The sequence below is a fragment of the Trifolium pratense genome, linkage group LG4 (genome assembly GCF_020283565.1).
Source record: "Trifolium pratense cultivar HEN17-A07 linkage group LG4, ARS_RC_1.1, whole genome shotgun sequence".
In the NCBI taxonomy this organism is placed as follows: Eukaryota; Viridiplantae; Streptophyta; class Magnoliopsida; order Fabales; family Fabaceae; genus Trifolium; species Trifolium pratense.
Window position 1 is genome coordinate 29,599,746 of NC_060062.1, and position 21,671 is coordinate 29,621,416.

General features: G+C 33.5%; 2 long non-coding RNA genes across 11 annotated transcripts; both read right to left on the reverse strand.

Annotated features, from left to right (window-relative positions):
- Positions 1-7,800: 7,800 nt before the first annotated feature.
- LOC123881789 lies at positions 7,801-12,212 on the reverse strand. Of its 10 annotated transcripts, none has more exons than XR_006799603.1 (7): positions 10,828-12,212; positions 10,205-10,722; positions 9,965-10,087; positions 9,643-9,714; positions 8,573-8,639; positions 8,259-8,308; positions 7,801-8,079 (listed from the first exon to the last, which is right to left on the reverse strand). It is a non-coding gene; the product is annotated as an uncharacterized LOC123881789 (long non-coding RNA). The 10 variants fall into 10 exon arrangements; XR_006799599.1 differs by having other exon boundaries at positions 9,626-9,714; XR_006799601.1 differs by lacking the exon at positions 9,643-9,714.
- A 2,852-nt stretch (positions 12,213-15,064) lies between these two features.
- Positions 15,065-19,530, reverse strand: LOC123881791. The gene is made up of 2 exons (XR_006799607.1): positions 18,995-19,530; positions 15,065-16,693 (listed from the first exon to the last, which is right to left on the reverse strand). It is a non-coding gene; the product is annotated as an uncharacterized LOC123881791 (long non-coding RNA).
- Between the last annotated feature and the right edge of the window lie 2,141 nt (positions 19,531-21,671).

Genomic DNA, 21,671 nt, shown 5'->3' on the forward strand with positions numbered 1-21,671 from the left:
GCAAACAAAACAATAAGTGATTTGTGTGTGTTTGTGTTTGCATAAAATTAATATGAGTTTAAGGGAGAGAAGAGACACAATGATTTTATCCTGGTTCACCCCTTAATAGTATGGGCTACTCCAGTCCCCACGCTCCTGTGAGATTGTCCACTAAGAGATTCTACCGATCTCAAGATACACTTCTTCTTTGATCTAATCCAAGATCACAATCTTCCAAGCTTCACTTGCTTGATCTACCTAAGTCTTTCCTACACTTTATGAGGTGTCACTCAATCAATAGTTACGTATTGAATTGAGCCAATCTTTACAATTTTGATAATGGTTTGGATCTAAAGCTTTCTCACTCAAACTAAGTTGAAAAGCTAGTTACAATAAAATCTCTCTTTGTTCACTCAAAATGGATACTGATCCTAGTATGATAATTACAAAATATGGAGTGAAAGAGATCTTTAAAGAAGAGCTTAAAAACTTGTGTCACAAAGACAAGTAGATTGATTGTTGTAAATTGAACTCTTGCTCTTCAATGTTGCCAAAGCCTTCCTTTTATAGTTGAACCTTGAGTCTTCAGTTCCTTGGTCCCAAAGGAAGTTCTCCAACGGCTAGTTGATTCAAAATAGACAGCTCATGCTGAATTGTTGAGTGGATAAGCTCAAACTGATCTTTCTCAGAACGTTCTCCCTGCTGTTCTTCATATTTTCACTTAAAAGGGCCAAAATGACAGCTTGCAATGGGTTGTAGATAGTTGTCCATTGCTTCCTCACCAAGTATATCCGTTATAGACCATTTAGGCACGTTTTGGCCAGCTGTAGATGAGCTTGCAACTTCAAAAGCAAAGGACAGTCATTCTCAGCATCATTCTGAGATCGTTCTCCAATCTGGGCGAATTTTACACTTGATCTTCAAATGGAGAATGATGCAGACCTGTGGCCAGCTGTAGTGTGAAGGGAATGCAGCTGTGATGTCCTTGCATAACTATTCACTTGTCCTTTCCATGTACTTCCTTTTCTTGATTAAGAATTAATCTCTTGGAGAATGTTCATTAAATAATGACATTGAAGGTACATGACAACTATGAGTTGAATGTGTGTTGTCTCATCCTTATTGGTCTATGTAATTCTTGTCCAAACACTCTTGATACACCTGATTAGATGATGCCTTGAGAAATTATCATGTTGCACATGCTTGATCATTAACTTTGTCCAAAGAGGAAAGTCACTTTTCTTCCAATTATTCCTTGCCTTAATTGTTCATGAACTATTGTGATCTTGTGAGTTAAAACCAAGATAAAGTGCTTCTTTGTCTTGTATATGGTTGACTTAATGAAATAAGTGCTTTTGCATTTATTCTTGTTCATGAGGAGAATATTGCAATTAAACCAGAGATCATTCTCAGACTGATCCTGAAGCTTCTCTTTTTACCAAAACATAATGAATATCATTGAGATTAGAAGCTTAATTGTTCCTGACTAATTAAAACACTCAAGAGCACTTGTTAGATAACAATGAGATCAGAATTACATTTAAAATATAATTAAGATGTTTGTTATCTTTAAAACATCAAATTGGGATTTTGCATTTTGCCTCAACAGATATTACTTCTCACGTTTTCACAAAATCTCTATTGATGTTTTTATTTTTATTTTTATTTTTTATTATTGACTTTTTTCCTTCTTTTACTTTGATTATCCGGTGCAATAAGATTCATGCTACTGTAAGAAAGGGTTTTCTCATGATATATGTTGTCATTTCAAGAGTTACATCAAGGAATGAGTTAAAAATATTGTTAACCAATGATGATAAAGATATTAATGTAACTTCAAATGTGGTGTATAGAGAAGTTTTTCGAAATGTATAAACACATTTTTTATATCTATATTATTATTATTATTATAATTTCGATAATTATAATACTTATTATTTTAATTTATACAAATAATTTTCAACATTATAATATAAAATAGCACATAACATCCGTGCATCGCACGAGTAAGGGTCTAGTTGTATAAGATTCCTTAAAAATGAATGAATTTTTTTTTACAAAGACTTAAATGCAGTTTTTGCATAATTTTTGTCTTCCTATTTCTAAAACTTCAGATATTTTGTTCCCTTTTCATTTCTTTTTTAATTTTAGTATAAAGTACCTGTGTCAAAAAAAAAACTAGTATAAATTACGCTGCAATGCACGAGTTAGTTTTTACTTATAAAAATATAAATATCAGATTAATATGTATATTGATTACCCTATTTTTAAAGGTATATATATTTTCTTCAAAATATATATATATATATATATATATATAGGGGTTTTCTAACTTAGACCCTAGTTAGGTCTAAGTTAGCAAGGTGCACCTTTTCAATTGGACCAAAATACCCATTCTTTTTAATTAATTAACCAAAATACCCATTAATAGACGCGGATCCAGTGTCGCGCGCGTACCGAAGGACCATGGTTACAGACCGTTGATTTCCATCAGACAGCCAAGATCTGATCTCATCAAGACTGTCTGATCAATCAGACAGCCAAGATCATCCTGATCCATCAGATTCCAGCGCGTGCGCCACACTGAATTACACCCTGGAGAGAGAAAAATTTGCTTTTTAAAAGTAGGACACGTGTCACACAATGGTTGGCTGGACGTGATTTTTGTTCATTTAATACTTTGAACTCAATTATTTCGTTGTAAATTATTTTTTTATTTTTATACCAAAATTCATAATTTTTTTTTTCTACAAATAGAGACTTGGTTCGTTTGATTTGGGCACCGAAAAAAAAATGCAATTTTTCACTACCTTAATCTCATTTTTTGTCTACTAAATACGTTACTTGTGTGTTGTAATTTAACACGCACCACTCAACCAACTCACTGAAACCATTATACCAGGAAAATAGTAGATAATATTCTGGAACTTTTGGTATATTTTATGAAATTTTTGGAGCTTTGAAACTATTTTTAGTTAATTAAATGAGATAAAACGGTAATTAAAAACTAATGTTTGCTTCTGAAACCATTTTACTGGTAGAATGGTTGCACATAGTTGTATTCTGAAACCATTTTACTGGTAGAATGGTTTCAATGAGTAATTTATTAATTGTGTTTGCTTCTGAAACCATTTATCTGGTACAATGGTTTCAGAGAGTTGTAATCTGAAACCATTTTGCTGGTAGAATGGTTTCAGTAAGTTGATTATTAGTTATTTGCTTCTGAAACCATTTAGCTTGTAGAATGGTTGCACATAGTTGTACTCTTAAACTATTTTACTAGTAGAATGGTTTCAGTGAGTAATTTATTAATTGTGTTTGCTTCTGAAACCATTTTGCTGGTAGAATGGTTTCAGTAAGTTGATTCTTAGTTATTTGCTTCTGAAACTATTTAGCTGGTAGAATGGTTTCAGAGATTTGTACTCTGAAACCATTTTCCTGGTAGAATGGTTTCAGTGAGTTGATGTAAGGTAGTGAAAAATGAGATTAAGGTAGTGAAAAATTTGGTTTTTTTTTCTGTGTAATCCAGTGTGGTGCACGCGCTGGAATCTGATGGATTCGGATGATCTGGACTGTCTGATTGATCAGACAGTCTTGATGAGATCAGTGCTTGGCTGTCTGATGGAAATCAACGGCCTGTAACCATGGTCCTGCGGTACGCGCGCGACACTGGATCCGCGTCCATTGATGGTAATTTGGTTAATTAATTAAAAAGAATGGGTATTTTGGTCCAACTGAAAAGGTGCACCTTGCTAACTTAGACCCAACTGGGTCTAAGTTAGCAGCCCCCATATATATATATATATATATATATATATATATATATATATATATATATATATATATATATATATTTGTGTTAATTTTCGATTCCTATGAAAAATAATTATTCCACCAAAGAACTCAAAGTGTCTATTAAATTTTATACGCCATGGCCACTGAAAGCATATAATCATATATTAGGATAAAAATCATACTATAATATCAATTAAACGCAAGAGTCGTTATGTGCAATAAATAATTATGCTGAAACTCCTTGGTGTGTAATGATCTATCATGGTCGGACCAAATCAACTCGTTTGGCCCTCTTTTGTACAAAATAAAATATTAAAAAACATGCTTCAATTGACAATAAGTTTACAATATTCAATAATGATCAACTCTACATTGTGTTCTCATAATTATACAAATAGCCCTTTAACAACTAAACTTCTACCTAACTAACTTCTATAAAACCCTTAACTACTTTAACTACTATGATTAACCACTATTCCACATCCTAACATAAACCAACAAAGTTCTCATAGTCCCATTTTGCTTCAAAATTCACCAGTGTTGAGGAACGTAAGAACATACTCTTTTCGCCTTGAAAATAGTTGGTTAAAGAGGATGACATTGTTGATGTGGTGGGGGAGGGCTGGGGTAGAGAGAGAGGCGGTGATATTATCGGCAAAACAGTCAAGTGTGGAGAAAAACTTAAAAGGTGGGGGAGAAGGAAGAGAACGAAATTCAAACAAGAAGTGCTGGAGTGTAGTGAAGAGATGGAAAGATTGCGGGGATGCCACGATGATTCAAATGCGGGGCGTTTCCAAGAGTGCCAGGAGAAACATGCCAGATTGTTAGTTCAGGAAGAAGCTTATTGGAGATAGAGAGCAAAAATGCATTGGTTGAAGGAAGGAGATTTGAATACAAAATTTTTCCATATGTCGGCTTCTTCGAGGCAACGGGTAAAAAAAATAGATAAACTTGTGAATGATGATAATGTGGTTGTTTCAACTCAACCAGGGCTTTGTGAAGTTGCCCTATATTATTTTAACCAGCTCTTCAAATCAAATTCAACGGTGCATGATCCAATTCTGTCTTTAATTGCACCTAAGATAACTCAGGAGGATAATGAGCGTCTGGTGATGCCTATTACACGGGAGGAGTTGAAAGAAGCTTTGTTCCAGATGCATCCGGACAAGGCACCTGGCCCTGATGGTTTTAATCCAGCTTTCTATCAGTATTTCTGGGAGTTGTGTGGTGATGATATTTTTGAGGCTGCCAAGGAGTGGTTGGATAGAGGGTATTTTCCTTCATCCCTAAATGAAACTAACATTTGCCTGATACCTAAATGCGAGAACCCGATTTCCATGAAGGATTTGCGACCAATATCGTTGTGTAATGTGCTCTACAAAATGATTTCAAAGATGTTAGCGAATCGTTTGAGAGGCTGTCTTGATAAGTGTGTATCGGAGGAACAGTCGGCGTTTATTGAGGGGAGGTCGATTCTAGACAATGCACTTATTGCAATTGAGGTCATTCATGCTTTGAAAAGAAGAACAAGGGGTATGAAAGGTGAACAGGCTCTCAAAATTGATATTAGTAAGGCCTATGATAAAGTTGATTGGAGTTTCATTCGTGGTATGCTTGAAAGATTGGGGTTTTCTAATAAGTGGATTCATTGGATGATGCTATGTGTTAGTTCTGTTAACTACTCTGTGTTGGTGAATTTCGAGAAAGTGGGTCCCATATTTCCTGGAAGAGGTTTAAGGCAGGGAGATCCTCTCTCACCTTACCTTTTTATTTTGGTCATCGAGGGATTGACGACCTTAATCAAAGGTCGTTGGCGAGTGGAGATATACATGGAGTACAGATATGTCGCGGGGCACCGCCGGTGTCCCACCTTCTTTTTGCTGATGACTGTTTCTTGTTTTGTAGGACTACAGTCGCAGAAGCTAATCATATGATGAAAATTCTAAAAACTTATGAAGAGGCGTCCGGACAAGAGATAAATTTAACAAAATCAGAGGTGTTCTTTAGCAGGAATTTGAGCAGCGCAGATCAGGAGGATCTATCCAAAATAATGGGAGTCAGACACGTCCTAGGCACGGGTAACTATCTTGGACTACCATCTATGATCGGCAGGAAAAAGAAGGCTGTTTTTGCATATATTAAAGATAGAATATGGAAGCGGATTAATTCGTGGAGAGGAAGAGCGTTATCTAAAGCCGGGAAAGAGGTAATGATCAAGTCGGTTTTGCAAGCAATTCCATCATATGTTATGAGTGTTTATCTTCTTCCGGAGTCAACCATTAAGGATATTGAGAGAATGATGAATTCCTTTTGGTGGGGTGGCGGTGTAAATAACAAAGGTATTCGTTGGTTGTCTTGGGACCGTATGATACAACCAAAAAGTCATGGAGGTTTGGGTTTCCGGGATTTACATTCTTTCAACTTGGCGATGATTGCTAAGCAAGGGTGGAAGATCATGACAAATCCTAACACACTAGTGGCCAAAATTTTCAAAGCAAGGTATTTTCCAAATTCCTCTTTTTTTGAGTCAAAAATTGGTCATAATCCAAGTTATGCTTGGAGAGGTCTTTGGAAATCTCGGATTATTTTAATGAATGGTTGTAGGTGGAGTGTTGGCAATGGAACTAGTATAAAGCTCATGAGTGACCCTTGGTTGAGAGAAAAGGAGAGTGCATGGTTACCATCACCACAAACCCAAGGTATACATAATTCTACTGTTAATGAGTTTTTGCTACCTAATATGAAATTATGGAATCGGGAGAAAATTATGGCTATGTTTCCATTGCATATGGTTAAAAGTATTCTTGAGATTCCCTTGTTTGATATGATTGAGGAGGATAAGCTTATTTGGATTGATAATCCACATGGTCATTATAGTGTTAAGCGTGGTTATAAAGTGATGATGAATATTACAGGGAAGGTAGGAGTGCAGCTTCAACATGATGATTGGCAAAGTCTATGGAAAATCCATGCTCCTTCAAAGGCCAAACATCTTTTATGGAGGATTAGTAAAGGTTGTCTTCCGGCGCGCATGAGACTTCAAGAACGGCATGTACCTTGTCCTTTGTCATGTCCTCTATGTAACCATGATATTGAAGACGATTGGCATGTCTTGGTTGACTGTGAGGTGAGTATTCAAGCTAGACAAGCAGCAGGTTTGGAAGCTATTCTTCAGCCTATGTTGCAGCGCGCTAGCCAAGCCAGGGAAGTAATTCATGCCATCTGCTCTAATGTTGACAGAGATACGACTGGCCTTTTTGCTATGTTAATGTGGGTGCTTTGGAACAATAGAAATAACAAAGTTTGGAATGATACTAATGAAACGGGACGTGATCTAGGCATCAAGGCTCAACATCTATGGCATGAATGGGCAGCGATCCAGCAGGTACAACAAGGAATCCAGGTCGACGGGCAGCAGCAACAACAACAAATATGTTGGCAAAAACCGAGTTTTGGTTGGTATAAGTGTAACGTCGATGCGGCATTTCACAAGGAACTTAATAAGACAAGCATGGGATGGTGTGTACGTGATTATATGGGTCGTTTTGTGCTAGCAGAAACAACTTGGATGAATGGAAATTGCTCCATTGTAGAAGGGGAGTCCTTGGCACTACTAGCAGCTTTGAAAACTTTGAGACAATGTGCCTTATCTCATGTTATTTTTTAGACGGATTCCAAAAGTGTGGTGGATGCAATTCATCATTTAAATGTTGGAAGCTCTGAATTTAGTTCACTTATTTGTAGCATTAATAATTTATTGTCATGTAATCCAAACTTCATGGTAAAGTTTATTAAGCGGCAAGCGAACAACGTTGATCATACACTTGTTAGAGCGGCGTTGTCATGGTCTAGTCGCTGTACGTTTGAGTCATTACCTCTTTGTATTACTCACATTTTGAATAATGAAATGATATAAGTCTTTGGTTGTCAAAAAAAAAAACATAAACCAACAAAGTTAGTCACAAAAAAAAAAAGAAACTTAACAAAAGAAAAGGAAAAAAAAATACTCTTTCTCTATTTTCTTTCTTTGGTAACAAAACCACATTCACAGTCCTAATTAATTTGGTAAACCACACATATACAGGATATTCCTACTATGTCACAAGCTCCTAGTACATACTAATATCACACAGGTTTAGGTGTGTATAACGAAACGTTGGCATTGCCACAAAATCTTTGTAAATTTAATGACTCTGGAAAATTTTCAACCACCTAGTCACATAATCTTTTAAGCCAAATCCCTTGCCAGGCCATAGAATTTGCTTGAACAAAGCCGATTTTGGAACATTCCAATGCTCCACACGCCTGAATTTTTTTCCAGATATTTTAGATGATTTCAAAATGATAACCCTAAATACTAATAACCTACTCACATAAGATTTCATTTTAAAACTTATTCGCATAGTTCATATTAGTCAAATGTATTCATAATTGAAATCAAACAATGGTAAACATGTGTCATCATAATTGAACATTTTTTTCACCTGCATACGTTTCCTGATTGTGCATAAAAGTAATATTCTGTATCCAGTTGCTGCAGCATATATTAACATGGTCAAACTGTGTACCATACAATATAATTTAAGCTTCTTTTTGTTGCTTGCTACTAAATAAACATTTTGTACTTGCCACATATTCTATTAAAAAGCTGACTCATTTTAATTTGAGCCTTCAACCAATAGTATAAAAAATGAAAGAAATTCCGAGAGGTTCCATTGAAATGCAGATAAATACAATACAATACAATACAGTATAGAAAAATATGTATACACTCCACAGCGTTAGGCTTGAAATTTACCGGAAAGAATAGGCATCCATGGAAAGGACAAGATGCAGCTGAATCTCCAGTGGCCAATTTCTTTATCCTGTCATGGAATAAAATTTATGAAGATACACTATGAGCTTTTTAAAGAAACAACAATCACTCAATAAAAAGTATAGAGTTTTAAAAAATAGAAAACACGAGTTTCTAAAGTTGGATGTGTGGCAGGAGATTGAACTAATAATAACAAAAAATGAAATAAAGTTCAATGGTTTTCATATAAACCATAAGTTGTTTTCATAAGTATCTCGGAGAGCTTATGAAAATACGCTGAAAATAGCTTATGAATATGTCATACCCCGCCCTCATAAGCTTATGCTAGTAGATAACTCAAATAATTCAATAAAAAAAAAAGTCTTTATGTCAACAATTTATCATTATATCTTGAAATCATACATATAAATAAAAAACAGTGTTATTACAAGTAAAGTGTAATGGCATTGACATAAGGACTCTCAGTGGCAACTAATGTAATGGACTCTCAGTTCAACATCCGTGACTGTTACTTATAAGTCTTGAATCCGTAAGTAGGTTTAAGATGACTCGGATATTCAAGTGGTCTTCTATTGGAAGTGAATGGTGCTAGATATGTCAAAAAAGCAAAAGACCAAACACAAACTGATGAGGTATGCAGGACATATCTGTTTTCATTTACAAAACTTATCAATTTTCTGTAAGAGATAAGTTGCAGGGCAGAAATAATAATTAAGAAAACAGTCACCGCAGAAAAACTTATCAATTTCATGGTATTATTGATTAGTTCCTTCCTATGCATATATTACAATCCTTAAATTTGAAATCCATTTCAAAGATTTAATACAACAACATTAGGCTTTTCCATCAGCCGGTGTCAGGTACAAATATTTATTAAAAACAAATACAATCATGTGAATGATACAGTTGAGAAGAAACTCAAAATTAGTCTGAGTTATATAGCATTGAGATTTAACAGGCAAATAAATGCATAAATTAAACAACGACTATAACCATGTTACAAATTTTAAAAGCAAGCATAATAAAAGCAAATACCTTGAATCTCTACATACACTATTTAAATGAAATATTGGAATAACAAGAGTTGCATTTAGTAATCCAGCCACAACAACTGCGTCACATATCTGCACAGCTAGTAGTATAATGAGCGCTAGAACAATTTGGACACCAGATCATTGATGTTCATCAAATAGCATTAAACATGTATCATGTATGCCTGGAAGTCTATCATCATACTTCATTCAGACCAAAATGACACAAAGGACAAACACCAGAAAAATAATATTCGCCAACTTCATAAGGCAAGCACTAGATATAACTCAATGGACATTCATTTTCATAAACAAATTATCGCTGCGGAAAATCACCATTAACATGATTTCAAGCTTTAGAAATTAAAATTCAATTTCTAAACGCCAATGATTGATAATATATTCTCACATCTGATTCTGGAAGCAAAACAAGATAAGCATAAGCCTCATCAGTTTCTTGCTCAGCCTACAACAACAGAAAGAAAATCAACAAGATTCTAAGGTAAATAAACACAAACCATCATTTTCACAACAAAGAACACATAAAGACATGAATGTAACAAGAGGAATCAAACAACAGTACCAGCAACGGAACCTTAACAACACGGCATAAAATCTTCGATGGTAGATTGAAAATGAGGAATTTCTTGGTTCAATTCTTGATCAGTAGATGCTTGAAGTTGCAACCAAAAAAGACCAAAAGACCATAAAGTTTTATATGTAAGTACAACAGAAAAAGGACATGATATTGAAGCTAGAACATATGTAAGCAATGTATCCCATTGAAAACTTCAAAAACGAGATCTAGAATCGTTTCCGATATTATTACCCTATCAGTGAGAACAGAATCCTTGTTAATACTTGAGGGCATAGAGATCACATGGGCTCCAATTGAATTATTCCCTAGCTTAATATTTTTTTTTTAATGTATCCCAGACTTGTTTAAAATCTGAAGCAACCTAAAAACATTAAATCAATGCCAGTAAGAAATACAAATTAAAGGACTAAATCATGAGGAAGAACTAAATACCTAAGTCACGAGGAAGATCTGTTTCCGATATGATTACCCTCTCAGCCTCTTATTGTATCTTCTGCTCCTTTCTGTTTTTTGTTTTCAAAAGAAAGTGAGTAACAAAACTGAACATAAGAGAAGTAAGGCAACCAAACACAAATCCATATAAAAACTGATGCACTTTCCATTAATACCTCTAATGACCTGAAGAGACGAGACTGATTTTTATCCTACACAAGCTGTAGTACCTGCATTGACTCTGACAATCAAGGTAGTTATGGATTCAAACAAACACAAAAAAATATATCTTCTCTCCAACATATCATTAATCACAATTGCATAATAAAAGAAAATAGAAACTCAGTCAAAGCTGAAACAATCAAAACTAGGAAGAACTCTTGATACAGATCATCATTTTTCACACATGCAAAACAGAACAAAAAAAAAAAAGATTTTTTTTAATAACCTTAACTTGTCTGAGAAAGTTAAAAACTTAAATCATCAATTTCACTTCTCATCCCTCCCTCAGTTTGCTCCATGTTCATAAGGTAAAAGGGTCACTGAAAAACATTCTGGAAAGGCTGTTAATTAACATAAAATGAAATCTATATAGACGATCTACAAATTAGTCAAAAGTCCAAACACGAAAACACAATCAAGAACATAAATCATCAACAAAAAGAATGGAACAAATAAACAAAAGCCACATTTTCTGAAACAAAAAATAGATAAATGAAATTACCCAAATTAAAACCACATAACCAAAGACACAATTTTTATAACCTAAAAAGAAGAAAGTTAAAAACTTTATAGAAATGAAATTGAAAACTAACGAGCCTGAGAAGGAGGAAGTGGCAATGAACTCACCTATTTCCATATAGAAAGCATCTATATATTATGTCAAAATATAACAATGGAATCTTACCCTTTTTCCTTACCCATTTTGATATAGAAAGCATCTATCTATATATGTCATCATGTCTGAAAAGGAATAATAAGAGAGAATGGGTTACTATCATCATCATCATCATCATCATCATCGAAGTGACATCAAAATTTTGATTTTTCTCTTTCTCTCGTTTTCGATGAGTTGAGCGGTGTTCTGATTCCTTCGATACTCAAGCAACCACAATTCACCATCTTGAATGATTCGATCCATTAAACGTAGCATCGGGGTAGAATATATCATTCGTTGCTTATTACTTTTTTTGGGTGCACGAGGAGGTGAAGGAGTTACCGACGATGGCGATGAAATCGGAGTGCGAGGTGAAATCGGAGGAGTATGATCCATCATCGGAGATTCACAGAGAGGAGTGCGAGGTGAAATCGGAGGAGTATGATCCATCATCGGAGATTCACAGAGAACAAGTGAAATCGGAGGAGTATAATCCATCATCGGAGATTCACAGAGAACAAGTGAAATCGGAGGAGTATGATCCATCGGAGATTCACAGAGAGGTGAAATCGCAGGATCGGAGATTCACAGAGAAGAGAGTAAAATAACAAGACAGAGAGAGAGAGAGATAGCAGCAATGGGAGAGAGAGCTGAGAGAGCGATGAATGAATTGAATGAATGAATGAATAGTTAGGGTTCCCGGATTTGGGCGCTCATTATTTATAAGGATCAGGACGTGAGATGCACGCAGTCAACGGTAATATTTTTTTTTATTTTTTTTGTAAGAATAAAATTTAGCAATTACTTAGGCGGTGTATATTGTTTAAAAAAAACATTAACATTATACTAAATATATATATTTATTTATTTTTAAACAAAGTCAAATATATTTTAAAAACTACGAGTAGTTGACAAAGATCTAAGGACAAACTCAATTGAGTCAAATATATTTATATTTTTTTTACACTGAGTCAAATATATTTCAATAATTACGAGGAGTTAACAAAGACCCAAGGACAAACTATTTTGGAACTCACCAAAGTCCTTATTTCCCTTCCTCGATGTTCAAATTCTGCCAAAAATTTCAATGTTTCTTCATCTATTGGAAGGTTGGTGGTATGAATTAATAGAAAAATATAATTTGTTGTTTTTACTACAAATGAGGATCTGACATCATGTTAGATTTGTGATAAACTCAACCAGATAACTCTAAATAGATTCAACTAAATAGTTTTTTTCAATTTTGCATAGATATACAATAGATAGCCTAGAAGCTAGCCTATGTGAGGATATTTCCACTCACTAAAGTGAAGCTGAAGCTATAACTTTAATACTTCATCTTTTTTATTAGCACAATTAATCGAAGACTTGGTGGTTATTCGTACTTTTTTTTTCACAGATAAAGAGAGTAATAAAGAGTAAAATAAAGAGTAAGGAGAGAGATGTAGAAAAATTGGAAAGAAGAGGATCCAACTTGAGGATGGAGGAACTAAAAGTATGGATCATGATTAGGAACATATAAGGTGGATCAGTTGGGATAACGTTTGTAAATCGAAGGAAGATGGTGGCCTTGGGGTTAAGAATCTTGAGCTGTTTAATTTGGCTCTTTGCGCGAAATGGAAATGGAGGTGCTTAGTGGATAGTAGTGCTTCTTGGCAGCCTTTGTTGCGTTTCAGCTATGGCAGGAAGTCTGGAAGTTTGGATATTGAATTGTTGGCAGTTAGCAGCAATAATGACTCTATTTGATGGAGAGATTTAGTGGAAGTCAATAAATTTCATCCTTCGTGTGTTAGCTGGTTTGAGGATATTGTGGTTAGGAAAATCGGTAACGGTGAAAACATGTCATTCTAGTTGCAGAGGTGTGCATGACACACTATATATTGAAGGACAGATTTTGCAGACTCTTTTCTGTTATGACTGACAAAAATGTAATGATTTCGTACATACTTAAGACCAATGGAAATAGGAGGGAGTGGTTGTGGAATTGGCGTAGAACTCTCTTCGCATGGGAGGATGGACAGTTGAAGGAGTTACTAGAGTTGTTGAAGGATGCCACAATTGATAAAACAATAGACAACTCAGTTGGACGCAAAATCTCTTCGATCCATCCACAAAAGGACGAACAAAGTCCAAATTGTTTAAGCACAGCGAGCAAAAAATTTCAATCCAAGGTGTCAAAGGCTTTTTAATGTTGATCTTTAACGCTATGCTACCTGCAAAGTTCTTTTTATGTACCACATTAATAGCCTCTTATGCAACTATCGTATCTGGATCCTCTCAATCCCATTTTTTGTCAATCTCTCTCAATCAACAAATTCTAACCTCGAGATTAATCTAAGGATTGAAAAATTAAAAGTATTGTATAAAATAAAATAATTTATAGTAGTATTTCTGTAAAAAAATATAAAATAATTTATATCATAGTATTGTATAAGATTACTTAAAAATTAATGTATACTTAAACGAAATTTTTTATTTTTTTTTACAAAGTCTTAAATGCAGTTTTTGCATAATTTTTGTCTTCCTATTTTGAAAACTTCAGACATCTGGTCCCCTTTTCATTTCTTTTTTTATTTTAACTAATATAAATTACCCGTGCAATGCACCAGTTAGTTTTTACTTATAAAAATATAAATATTAGATTAAAATGTATATTTTTCTAATAATAAATTTTAGTGTACAATTTTGTTTCACTGAAAATTTAAGTGTATGTTTGGTTGCCCTATTTTTAAAGGTATATATAATATTTTTTAAGTTTCGATATTTAAAAACTTATAAATAATTTATATTAAACATTCATTTATATACTTGTATAATTTTCATCCATGTGGTCTTATGAATATAGCTCAATTGGTAAATTTTGACATTACCGCTCTAGATTCTCCATTTCTCTACATTGAGCCTAGTTACTAATATGACCTAGAGGACCTTCATCCTGTGTATAAAAATTCGGATGTTCCACCCATCATAAATATATCTAATAGAAATTTTGATTTTTTTTTCCTGTAATTAGAAAATATAATATAGGGTTAAATATGTTTTTAGTCCCTACATTTTACTCTATAGTCAAGAATAGTCCTTACATTTTTTTTATGGTTAAAAAAATCCTACACTTTTTTCCCTTATCAAAATTGGTCACTACCGGTAATTGTTTTTAACATAATGTAGATGTGGTGCAACTGGCCAATAACATGATGACATGTGTCTTTTCCACAAGAGTTATTGCGCACATTTTCACACCAAATCATCTTTTATTTGTATATTTGCATTTCTCTATAAACACTTAGATCAGGAAATGCAAATACAAATAAAAGATGATTTGGTGTGAAAAGGTGCACAATAACTCTTGTAGAAAAAGACACGATCATGTTATTGGTCAGTTGCATCACATCTGCATTCTGTTAGAAAACATTAACAGTAGGGACCAATTTTGATAACGGAAAAAAGTGTAGCATTTTTTTTTTAACTATAAAAAAAATGTAGGGACTATTCTTGACTATATGACAAAATGTAGGGACTAAAAACATATTTAACCCTATAATATATAACATCTCATGTCAATTTATCTAGAATATCAACAAGAGTGTACATAACTGAATCGGGAACATTAATTTTTCACTACATAAAGATCAAATACATCAATAGGATTACAATAATCCACTAAATGAATGCATGATTGAGCTAACTACTAAACTCAAATTAACTGAATCTTATATAATAATAAGATTAACATGATGTCAGCCCCATAACGTAATCCATGTATCTGAATCTTCGTGCTAGCAAACCAAGATATCTCGATCAATCTACTTATCTGAAATCAAATAAGTGGGGGATGAGAACAGTCACTTCGTCTCAGTGGATTCCTACTACCCAGTCACTATTGGTATTTACACCGGGGGCAACTAATGAACTAATATAGTTCTCTGATCCTGATAGTCAGTCCATAACATAATTTTATAACGTAATTCATAACATAACATAATATCATAAAGGTGTATCACAAATTATTATCTTGTTCGTTTTATTCATTACAAAGACACTCTGAGGTGAGCCGATCTCAGAGGCTTGACATATCCGTTTGCGATAATAATATACATCGACACGACGGAAGCTCACAATCATAACATAATTGGATTCTACTGAATCCCATAACGTGGTACAAAAGTAACCACCATGATTGACTGACTTTCCTAACTTAACTTACAATCTTGATTGTTATCCTGCCCATGAATTCCCTTCCAAGGTATTTCTAAATTGTCTTGATTCCTGATATGTAATTTCCTGAAGTGTGTTTGACGCTATAAACATAGTATATCAGTATATTGTCTATGGAAAAGTTCCAGAATAAATAAGGGTTTAAAACGAGTGGCTAAGTTGGAAAAGTAGTAATTATACAGTGTACTGTCCTGCTATGCTCGCCTAGCGAAGTTAATTCTCGCTTAGCGAATACACCAATTAAGTACTCTGTTTCGCATTTTCTATATAAATTCATTAAATTGCCACCTACAAACCATATTCATCCGGTCATAGTCATTAACCAATATCCATCATTTATAGTAGAGGTGGACTTGGGGATTTAATCCACCTCACACACACATTATAGTCCTAAAATCCTTAATGTTATCATGCATCATAATTTTGGGGAATATCTTAACTTACCTTCTAAACTAATGTTGTCATACATATTCTTGATTTGGGGAAACTATGGTACTAAACTAACTAGAGTTTAAGGCTCTAAGGGAACCCACCTGATATTAGATGAACAATTTCTTGAATGAGTTTCAACTCTAAGCTTTGTTCCTTATTCTTTAGCTCCAATTACTGCATCCATTACTTGGTAAAAGGCTCATATGCATAGACTGGATGTGAATCAGCAGGGAATAACCACAACAACATGCGGTAGCAGAACAGAACTGCTATCCTCGCTTCTCGCTCGGCGAGACTCCACGAACAGTCCAGATTTTCCTGCACAATTAAGCTGCAGGCCCTCCACTTTAAAATCGTCCCCTGACCTCGATATTAAAGACATGTCCAAAACACGAATTTCCCTAAACTTAATCCAAAATTCCAACTTGATTTCATTCTACATTCTAATTACAACTCACATCTTTCTTCAAACCTCAACCCCTTCTAAATCATTCAAGCTTCTATCTTCCAACTTCAAGCTTTTCCTGTTAGAATCAAAGATACAAACTAAGATAATAACAAAGGAAGCAACTAGGGTTACATAATATTAGAATTGCATTACTTAATAAAATAGAGTTACAAGAGATTATTATATAGCAAAACCTAGTGGACTATAAACCTAATGAGCCCAATAGCATAAACCCAATATTTTATTATCTAACACCCACCCTCAAACTCATGATGCTTATCAACAAAAAACATTGTGAGTTTGTCAAACAAAATACTAAAAACATCTAACAAATAAAATAAACTTATAACACTACCCCTCAAGCTAAAGCTTACTAAGCTTTAAGCTTGTTACAAATTAACCCAGAAAATAAACCAACTCAACTAATAACTAACCAATTGAGAGAAGCAACCAAAGTGAGTAATCATCCGAGAGAGAAGTAGCATCCAAAGAGAGAAACCATCAGATAGAAGCATTCAAACAGATCATGAGAGACAAACCAAATCAAACCAATTCATCATCCAATACAATCAAAGCTAACCAATCCAACAAATCCAAACTTTACCAAACCAAATTGTTCCAATCCAAACTGAACCAAACCAATTTAAATCGAACAAAACCAAATGAGCCATAGACCCATAACCAAACAAAATGGGAACTGAACCAATCAAATCAAACTAATCCAAACCAACATAAAGAAGAATCAAACCACAAAACAGAAGAATCCGTCAATAGAGAGAGAAGCAACCAAAATAGAAGAACAAAGGGGAGAAATCCAACAGAAAAGAAATCATCAGAGAGAGAGAGAATCAATCAGACATAAGAAAAGAAAAGAAAACATCAGAGAGAGAGAGAGTAATCAAACCAAACAGAGAGATGAACCAATCAAAAGAACCAATAGAGAGAAAAAGAGAAGCATTCAAACAGAAGAAGAATCAATAGGGAGGGAGATGCAATCAGACATAAGAAAATCAACATAGAGAAGCAATCAGACAGAGACAATCAAAAAGAAGAAACCAAATAGGGGAGAAATGCAATGCAATCCATCAGAACAAGTAGAGGGAGAAGTGTAATCGATCAGAAGAAACAATAGAGAGAAGAGACAATTAATCAGAAGAATTCAATAGAGAGACAATCAAATAGAAGAACCAAATAGAGAGAACCAATTAAACAGAAGAAGCCAATGAGGGAGAATACAAATCAAACTACGAAGAATCAAAAGGGGGAGAAGCAATCAATCAGAAAGAGACCAATAGAAAGACAATCAATCAGAAGAAATCAAATTATGAGCACTCGACTCACCAAACAAAACCAAACCGCAGACCAAACGAAACATAATCAAAGCAACTGAAACCAAACAAACCACTAAAAGAGCCAAACTAACATAGAGAACCATATCAAACAGAACCAGACCGATCGAAAACTATGTCAAAAATAACATGGAAAAATCACAACCTGCCACATTGGTACAAAAAAACAAACTGGAAAACAACCAACGCATCTGATTTAAGAATTGAAATTCCAAAAATCGTTGACCATTCTAAGAACAAAGATTCATACCATTGTGACAATTGTCTAAAACAACTTGGACGAGACAAATCATATGTGGCGGTGACCACAATCCACTTTATCAATTGACTAATGATCATTAAACAACAAGTTTAACAAGGATTAATCCAATAATGAAGACACACAAATGCAACAGAGAGACGCAACACAATTCACAAAAGCCACAAAGGTAATACCTTCCTCAAAACTTTACCGACAATAAGGCTACGAACACAAATACAAGAAGGTGAAACACAAGACCCAATTTTTTTCCTTTGCAGAGGACTCACAATCAAAGAAGAAATCTAATAACAAAAATCAAATCAAACCAACTTGAAATACTAACCGTAACTCAAAATCCAGAAGAATCACACCAACAAAATAGAAAACATTACATTCCCAAACTTTTGGGAATCTCGGCAGCGGAATACCATCATACAATCTAAGGAGGATCGAAACAAGCTCTCGATACCATGTTAGAATCAAAGATACAAACTAAGATAATAACAAAGGAAGCAACTAGGGTTACATAATATTAGAATTGCATTACTTAATAAAATAGTTACAAGAGATTATTATATAGCAAAATCTAGTGGACTATAAACCTAATGAGCCCAATAGCATAAACCCAATATTTTATTATCTAACATTTCCAACCAACACCCATTTATTGACATAAATTACATGCATGTACCAAACATAGCAAATCAGAATTTGGGGTTAAGGATTATGATTTTGGTCATAGCAAGAAAAAGGAAGAATAGAGTAGCTTATTATTTCTCACCTTGAGTTTCCACCATCCATACCCTATTGATTGTGAAAATCAACACATGCATCTAAGAATTGAAAGTGGAAATGGAAGCTCGGAGTGAGAGAGATTCTAGCGTGAGAACAAGAGAGAGTTTGAGGGAAGTTTGTTGCTTTTCCTACTTTGTGAAGTTTAAGAAGATGAATGTCTTGTTGTTGTTGTCTTGCTTGTGAGAGAAAGAAGAGGTTTGCTGAGTAGTTGTCCTAACCTTATGAAAGAGGGAAGTGTATGAGTGGGTTTGGATCTTGTCTTATGGTTTATTGAGCGTGAGAGAGAGAGAGGGAGATACAAGAAAGGTCATTTTCTTTACTGAAAATAGATCTATGACAAATGAAAGTGGATTTGTCCTCAGAGTCTTAAATAATCACTACAAATAATCTGTTAAATGATAATTTGCAATGTTTCATATTCCTAGGTTACTTAATGTATCTAGAAGTTCATTCATGTTCCTACAAGTTCTAGAGAGGGTATTTAATATGCCTAGATGCTTTCACTTATTTACAAGAATTTTTTATGCACCAATATAAATAGATGTTCTATGTATTGAAAAGGCATTGCATCGAAAAGAAACATTAGTTCAAAATTGTGTTTCTCAAGTTCCACTTTCCTTTTACTGCCTCTGTCTCTAACATAATCACCCTTCACCTTCCTTATTATTACTTGTTTGCCATGTTGCCCCTTAATTGACAATTCCTTATTTCTATTAAATAGAAATATTTTCAATTGATCTCTAATAGTTGACTCTAGTTAATATTCTTCCATTAATTAAAGTTGGGATATTACATAATATATAATGCTTCATTCAAGTATTTTATTATTTAAAACTTTATTCGATTTAATGTAAGATTCAAATTCAAAATTCATATTAAACATTCATTCATATACTTGTAAAATTTTCATCCTCGTGGTCCTATGAATATAATTCAGTTGGTAAATTTTGGCATTAGTAAAGGGACCAAACTTCAAACCCTATAGTCTACATTTCACTACATTGAGTTGAGCCACTAATATAGCCTAAAGAACCTTCATCCCGTGTATTTGGATGTTCCATCAATCATAAATATATTATTAATAGAAATTTTGTTTTTTTTCTTTTTGCAATTAGTTAGATATAACATATAATGCTTCATTCAATTATTCTTATATTTAAAATTTTAATTTAACGTAAGATTGAAATTCGAAATTTATATTAAATATTCATTCATATACTTGTAAAATTTTCATCCCTGTGATCCTATGAATATAGCTCAACTGGTAAACTTATAGGGAGGTTGTAGATCTTATAAAATTACAATATTTTTTGTTTGAATGCTTGTGAGACTTTTATTTAGACCTTCAAACACATTATCTAGAATATCATTCATAAGGCGAATAAATGGGGTGTCCAGAGTTTGAATCTGGATTCTGGACTTCTGCATATAAAATGTGTTGTCCCTTAAAACTTGAATTAAACTCACGGAACAAATTAAAATTATGTTAATATATCATTTATATTAAGCCTTCATTCATTTACTTGTAAATTTTTTTATCCCTGTCATATAGTGTAACTCAGCTGGTGAGTCTAGCCACAGACTTCAAACCTCAGATTCAACACTCTTTGCATTTAAAAGTGTATGAGTCTATCCACTAATATAACCTAGAGAACCTTCTTAATTTCATCCCCGCGTATAAATTTGGATGCTTCATCCATCTAAAAAAAATTTAGCGGTGTTAATCTTTTGATTTATTTAAATATATAGTACTTAATGAATAATGATAACATTCATTCATTTACTTGTAAAATTTTCACCCCCGTGATCCCATGAGTATAACTCAATTGGTGGAACAGACATTATTATGGGGACCGAAATTTGAACTCCATATTTAAAAATTTGGACTCGTCTAATTTTTTTTTTTATGTTCCTAATTTATTATTTTATTTTATGATAATAGACATTTCTAATTTATTATGTTATACAAAATAAGTCTGTAGAAAAAAAATTGATGTATTTGTATTAAAAAATTAGTTTATATATAATTCATTTTTATTTTAATAAAAAAATCAATAATAATAATAAAATTAAATATTAAAATTCATTTTTTATTAACAATAAAATAAAATAGTAAAAAATCGTTTTTTTAATTAAATAATAAAAAAACTCGATTAACGATTAGAAATTAACAAATTTATATTTTAAAAATATATATATATATATATATATATATATATATACACACAAATTATTTGTAAAACAATTAATTCAATCATGTTAGAAACTTTCTTAAAAAAGATGGACATGATTCTTTATCTAATCCTACTCCTGTTATATGAGTAGTGAACTTGGTGAATCCGAATTTAAAAGAATTAGAATTACTTGAATTTGAATTGTTTCCATTATCCTCTCTCATACAATGGCTTCTATGAGCCATAATCTTCTCTTATTTTGCTTATATGAGCCATATCTAGTATCATCAGTTTATTCAGCTAATGATGTTCCAATCAATGTTCCAATCAATGTAACCAAACACTTCTCCTTCCTAGATTTTAGCTTAACCAATAACTCAAGATTAGTCCATGATTTGAAGCTTCTAGGAAATGCAAAGTTCTCAAATGAAAAGGGTTCACTTCAAATCCCAAATGAATCACAAGAAACAGATATAAGACATCAAGCAG